Here is a 6203-nt window from a genome sequence, read left to right as displayed (position 1 = left end):
TCGACGTACCTTATTGCTTTGTTGTATTCTTTGTTGTTTGCCCGCGTCTCAGGCCGTTTTGAAGCGTTTTCGGCGAGTTAGCGCTGTTTTGGTGTTGCACTGCTAAGAGAAAGACTAAGGTGTCTCTTAGCAGTGGAACACCAAAATAGCGCTAACTCGCCGAAAACGCTTCAAAACGGTCCGATACGCGGGCAAACAACAAAGAATACAACAAGGCAACGAGGTACGTTGATTTTTTTTTAAAACATAACATTTTTTCTCTCTTTTAAGAAAACCGTTTACATTCCATACAAGCCTTTGTAAATAACAGTTTGTCACACAACACCACGTCCGCGTTCATGTAATAAGCTTGGGCCGCCTGTGTATGAACGCGACAAGCTGCACGGTTTTCGATTTTAACAGCTTTTCACGTGTTACGTACAAAAAATAAATACACAAAAGCTAACCGAATCCACAAAAGCCCATTTGTCCTGAACATTTAACCGATAATATAGAAAGCAAATACTTCCGCTCTGCGCTTAAACGACGACTTTACAACAAGATGATCTATCCGTCAAAAGAAAGAATAGGCCCGGTTCGGGGGGTCGGGGGGAGCGGAGGACACTCACTTCCTTATCAGAGGCTAATTGGGATGTGCCGCTGAATGGGGTCGAATATTCACGACTGGATTGACTATAATGGCGTTGCATTTTCAATAGAGTTACTAGAATGGGGTCGCACGTTTTCGGATTTTTGGGGTAAGAGAATTGTTCATATTTACGGTTAGCAAACGTACCAGATATTTGTACTGTAGGTGAAAAGAAAAGTGTTCTTCATTCAATTTACAAAAAAAAAGTTCAATTCATTTTTTTAAGACCTGTATTTAAAGGATTGATAAGGTAAATATATTGTTTAAAGAGTACGTAGCTCTGTAAGGCTTCCCATAACTCGAACTTTCAAGGGAAATGACCAGATATGCCTCTCACACAAGAAAAAGAACCGCTGATTAAATCTTAAAATTTCCAACACTGTTATTAACGTCTCGTTTACTGTATTGTTGATAGATAGATTGTAATGTAACAGTTACAGCATTATTTTTTGCTCTTGATCATTCACGCACAATACTGGTTTCGTTCAGGAAGTTGTCAAAAACGACAGTTTGGCAGATGCCGCCATCTTTTTTAATTTACCGTCGTAAAATTAGTAGAAAAGAATTTTAAAACTGCAGCTTTTTTCAGCTATTTTTCAACGATGACATTTTTTGGCATGTCGCGCCGCGGCTCCTTTTCTCTTGATTCGTGTGCGGATATTAGAGGACTGGGTACAAAGTGTACTCGCGAAATTGAAAAAGGCAGTGTGAGAACTAATTTAATTTGCGCTTCTTTGAAGCATCGTGAATGAAGCTTTCAAAGCGGAACGTTCCATATGTGTGGTTAGTTGCAATTTGCGCCAAACTAAGTGAGAAAAAATTCGGATTTCATGTTTCTGACCTATGATTTTGTGACACTACGCTTTCACTTCAAGCAAATTTTGGATAAACATTTCGGACAGTCAGCTGAACGATTCCCACATTTGGGCGAGGCGCTGTCATTTACGAGCAACACAGTTCTGTTCGAAAAGTCTAAAAGCGTAAAAATGACGTACAAAAATGTTAGTTAACAATAAAAATGATAATAATGTTTGATAATTCTGAATAAGTGTCCATTGCGGCTTTGTCCCGGGGAGGTGCTCTTTTATGTAGTTTTCGGTACGTAGGTATCTTAGCCGACCCTATTTCTTGTTACATTGAAGGGAATTCACTCATTACAATACATGCTAACATTCTTTATTGTTCGTTTTTCAGTTTTAAACTAGCTGATTTATCGAGTGTCGTTTCTTAACTAACATCTTGAACCATTTAAGTTCCTGCCTGAGCTGATTTTGCTTGAAATTTTCATTACTTGTTCACTTCATTTTTTTTAACTGTAGAGTAAACAAAACAAGAGTTGTTAAGTAGTGAAAACCTTTACAAAGTAAGTGCGAAAAAAAATCTGAAAGCCTAAACCTCTCGCTTCTAGAGTCAACAACTGAGTCATGTGTTGCAATTGTCCTTTTTACTGATACGGCGGCCATATTGAATTAATTAGATTTAAGGAGTATTATGGGTTGCCCGGGGGGCATGAGCACGATCTGATGTACTCGCTCACTATTTACGCGCGCTTTTCGGGCCAATTTTTCTTTACGTTTTCCAAGAAAAAGAATGTAATGGGAAAAAAAGATCGTTGTGCCGTGTTTGGGTGTAATAATGATCGCCTTTTTCCCGAAAAATGCACATTGAAGTTCTCTTTTTGCCCGAAAAGCGCGCTTAAATACTGAGCGAGTGCCCCCTGGGCATCCCATAATACTCCTTAAATCTAATAAATTCAATATGGCCGCCGTATCGGTAAAAAGGTCTATTCGATTATTTGTGTATGGTCTTTGAATTGAAGGATGCAGCCACCGTGCCGTCAAGAAGCAATAGGGGGTGGGTCCGCAATGCGTACACAATGACTTAAGTCTCTTATCTTGATTAGCAGTACCCGCATTTACTCCCTCGGGTGCCAAATTTGGGCCCTGGCAAATCGAATTGTGTAAATCGACCTTTAGGGCCTGTTTACAGGGAGGGAGAGTAACCCAGCAAGAGGGACTAGCATACATCATGACTTTCGACCATCCATACGCGGACAATTTACACTTACGACATCCACAATGTGTTGTAGGAATGTCGCGGGTCTAATTTACACGACACAATCTGTCGTGGAGTCATGACGCATGCTAGTCGCGCACGATAGTTGACGACGATAGTATAAGAAAGCAAAAATCGTACCGTATAAGTCGGCCTTCAGTTACTCTTTCTTTTAACACAGGGCGCCCAAGGAAATTCACCTCCTTCTGGCAAAGTAGTCCATGTTCCAGTAGATTTAGAGTATTTATAGGATTTTGCATGAGGTTTCTCTGGTACAAATCCTTCCTTGCAAGAAACCTGGCAAATTGTATCCCAAATAACATCTATGCAGCTTAGGTTTCCGTTGCCCAGCTCTGGTGCCTTAGGAAGGTTACCTGTGGGGAAAATAAAAGTTTTTAACGAGGGTCTGTCACAAGGATGTTGTTTGTTTGGTCAATTCTGTGTCTTGCATTGCTAAGTGCCTTTACTAAAAAAACTCAAAAATCCTCCTGTAGAGGTAAGAAAAGGTATAAAACAAATTTCAACAGGAAGCCCAAACGTTGATCATTTGGGGGTGTTTTGTTGTAGCCATAACATTATTTGAAAAATTGGCCCAATTTTTTCACGTTTCAATCCACCTTCGTCCTTGCCACCGTAGCAGTAAGCGATGAGAAACAGTTTCAATGCCTAAATATTGTCTTAAATAACAAAACGGGACCATTATTTTTGGAATTCAATTGATACCGGCTAAGACACTTAAGCTCTTTAAAAAGATGGCAACATAACATAACATAAACTTTATTTATACTCGAATTTTAGAGTATCTAACAAGCTAATATCTTCGAGCTGACACTACATAAAAAAATAAGATATAAATATATCTATACATTAAATACATTATAAGTAATAATAATAATAACAAAATTATAACAATAATAATAAACACATTAAAGAAAAGAAAATACTATTTACAATTCACAATTTTAAGTTCAAGTATGTCAAGCAAAAAGAATCTACATGGAGGTAACGTCCTGTATTTTGGTCTTAAAGTCTGCCAAAAACACTGGTACGAAAAAAGTCCGGTAGTGCATTTTACTGCTTAGCTGAAAAGTAAGTAAAGGAGTTTGCACCATAGGTAGTTGTTTTAGGTTTACTAAGTGAAAGAATGTAGTTGCCACGAAGATCATAGGAAGAGGACCGGAGTGAAAACACATTCTTCACATAAAGCAGGAAAATGAGTGAAAAATAAACTCTTATGTAACAATATGAGGAAATGGCGTGACCCTTTGATAACTTTTAGGTGATGTTAGCAACGCCGGCAAGGTTTGCCGTGGATCAATTCTCGTGAATTCAAAAAATCGATAAATCGATCTGCGGGCCTTATTACATTAAGGTATCTCAGACTACAACACACCGAATTGCTTATCCTGGGCAACTGCCCACCTACCCCTCCCCTAAGCTAACATTAACACTTACTTCTCGCTTAGGGCAAAATGATGGCTTAGGGGATGGGTGGGTGGGCAGTTTCCCAGAACCGTAAATTGATCCAAAAATACTCCGGTCTGGTATGAACAACAGTTTACAATGCCACGAAGATCGATCAAGATCGCAGAAACGGCTTCGTTCTTATATGAGAACAAAAACTCAATCCGATGTGGTTTTTGTGCCGATGCAAGAGCTACCCGGCATATTATTGAAATAGCTTCTTAATAACCTTAGTTAAAGTTGCATTCTCTCTTTCCAAATGTGGCTTTTGTGTGAACACTGTTGGGACCCTCAAGAAGTGTCGGTCTTAGAGAGATTGTACAGAATAGAGAGCCTAACGCCTTTTAGAGACTCTAAGAAAGTGATTAACGCACTGCAGGAACCGATGCTCGGTGTCCATGTTAGGGAGATGTATCTTAAAAAATTGCTCGTTAAGATAGTTGACTGTTTTTCATCGTACAGATATTTTATGAATTAGAAATCACTGCAAACACACATATTCGAAAGTTAGTGTGAATACAAAGTAGTACTTTATTCATTTTTTATGTCACTGGCTTCGCTATTTTACGAAAAGGAATTGAAAGGAAATATATAACCCAGAGGGAAAAAATTGAGTTGATACCGGTCTGCAAACTCATCGGATTAAATGCACGCCTTTAAACTCGATCGGCAAAGTCAAGTTATAAAATCGTACAAAGTAATTTATTTGAGCAGCACGTTTGTCATATGCTACTGTTTGTAATGCATTGCGGCGATGGTGCTTGTAAGAATGTAGCTCTAAACAGACCATTCAAATGAAAATTTTTAGTGAACTGCCTTTTAATATGCTTTGAAGTTTTTTAAAATTGGTTTCAATCCGAGCTTTTCTTTCAACTCATAGCAAAATCACTTTTTGTCTTTTATTTAAACTGCTGTTTTCTTTTTCTTTTTCTTGCAACATTTGAAAATAGGACTTGCAATGGGTAATTCAAATTGACACTGAAGTCGATAAGAACGATTATTTCTATTATATTGTCTCTGGACCTCTGAACGAGCCATATTATCAGAAAATTAAACTTTCCGTGCCTTTGTCGTTGCAAAATTATTCAGTAACATTCGTACCTTGTCATCATCTTAATTTCATGTTAGCTTCGATTTTTGTTACGACAACTTGAACAGTACTTCCAAGTCGCCGGTTGCATTGTTGATGATCTTTTTTATCATCTTAGCTTTGCCTTAAATTCACCATACTCTAAGCATTTTCCAGGTCCATAACTTCTCAAGGTGTTCACGATTTAAATGCTTTGTATCACAGACATAATTAGTAACAGTCACAAGGCAATAACAGGCGGAATATCTCACCAAGTGTAAGTTCGACGGCCCAGCAAAACAAAAATAGAGTCCCAAAAACATAGGGTCGCTTCATAACTCTTCGAGATTCTCCGTTCAGCAACTGTAGTCTCTGAAGTTATTACGCCGCCAGAGCTCATTAGCCTCTGTGCATATTTATTACAGCTGATTACGATTATTAACGCATAAAAACAAAATAATACCTACACTAAGCGGCTAATAATGTAATCAAGAGATATTGGTCTAAGTCACATTCAAACACAGGTGGACTAGTTTAATTTATTCCAGAATGATCATTGGTCGAAATAGAAGCTGAGCAAACTCAAAACGTGTGGGCTTATTAAAAAAATATATCAAAGTCAATGACTTCAGTGCATTTTTGCCAAAATTTGTTATTCGCTGGGTGTCCCTGTGTTCAACGTGTTGTTCGATAGATTAGTTTCTTTAAAGAGAAATGAGGAAACCGACCTTGTATTTGCACTTTGTACCGGATAAGTTGATCAAAACAAACAGAAAAGTGTAGTGGAAGGAAATTTTAAGGGAGTTTTGTTTCAATGCTAGGGCAAGAAATTAAACCTACTTATGCGATTGAATGAAAAAAAAGGTGTTTATACTTAAAATATTTCAAAACAATATCAGTAGATTAAATAGAATGGCTGTTCCTTCTTGATCTAAAAAACTTGAATCCAAAATATGTGCAATGAAAGAGCTATCATTTGGGAATTTT

General features: G+C 37.9%; 1 long non-coding RNA gene across 1 annotated transcript; it reads right to left on the bottom strand.

Moving 5' to 3' along the window:
• Positions 1 to 1788: 1788 nt before the first annotated feature.
• LOC140921589 (uncharacterized) lies at positions 1789 to 5691 on the bottom strand. The gene is made up of 3 exons (XR_012164027.1): positions 5489 to 5691; positions 2825 to 3057; positions 1789 to 1941 (listed from the first exon to the last, which is right to left on the bottom strand). It is a non-coding gene; the product is annotated as an uncharacterized lncRNA (long non-coding RNA).
• Between the last annotated feature and the right edge of the window lie 512 nt (positions 5692 to 6203).

Source organism: Porites lutea, chromosome 12, assembly GCF_958299795.1.
Source record: "Porites lutea chromosome 12, jaPorLute2.1, whole genome shotgun sequence".
NCBI lineage: Eukaryota > Metazoa > Cnidaria > Anthozoa > Scleractinia > Poritidae > Porites > Porites lutea.
The sequence above is the reverse complement of the archived record's forward strand: the minus strand, read 5'-3'. Positions and strand labels throughout refer to the sequence as shown.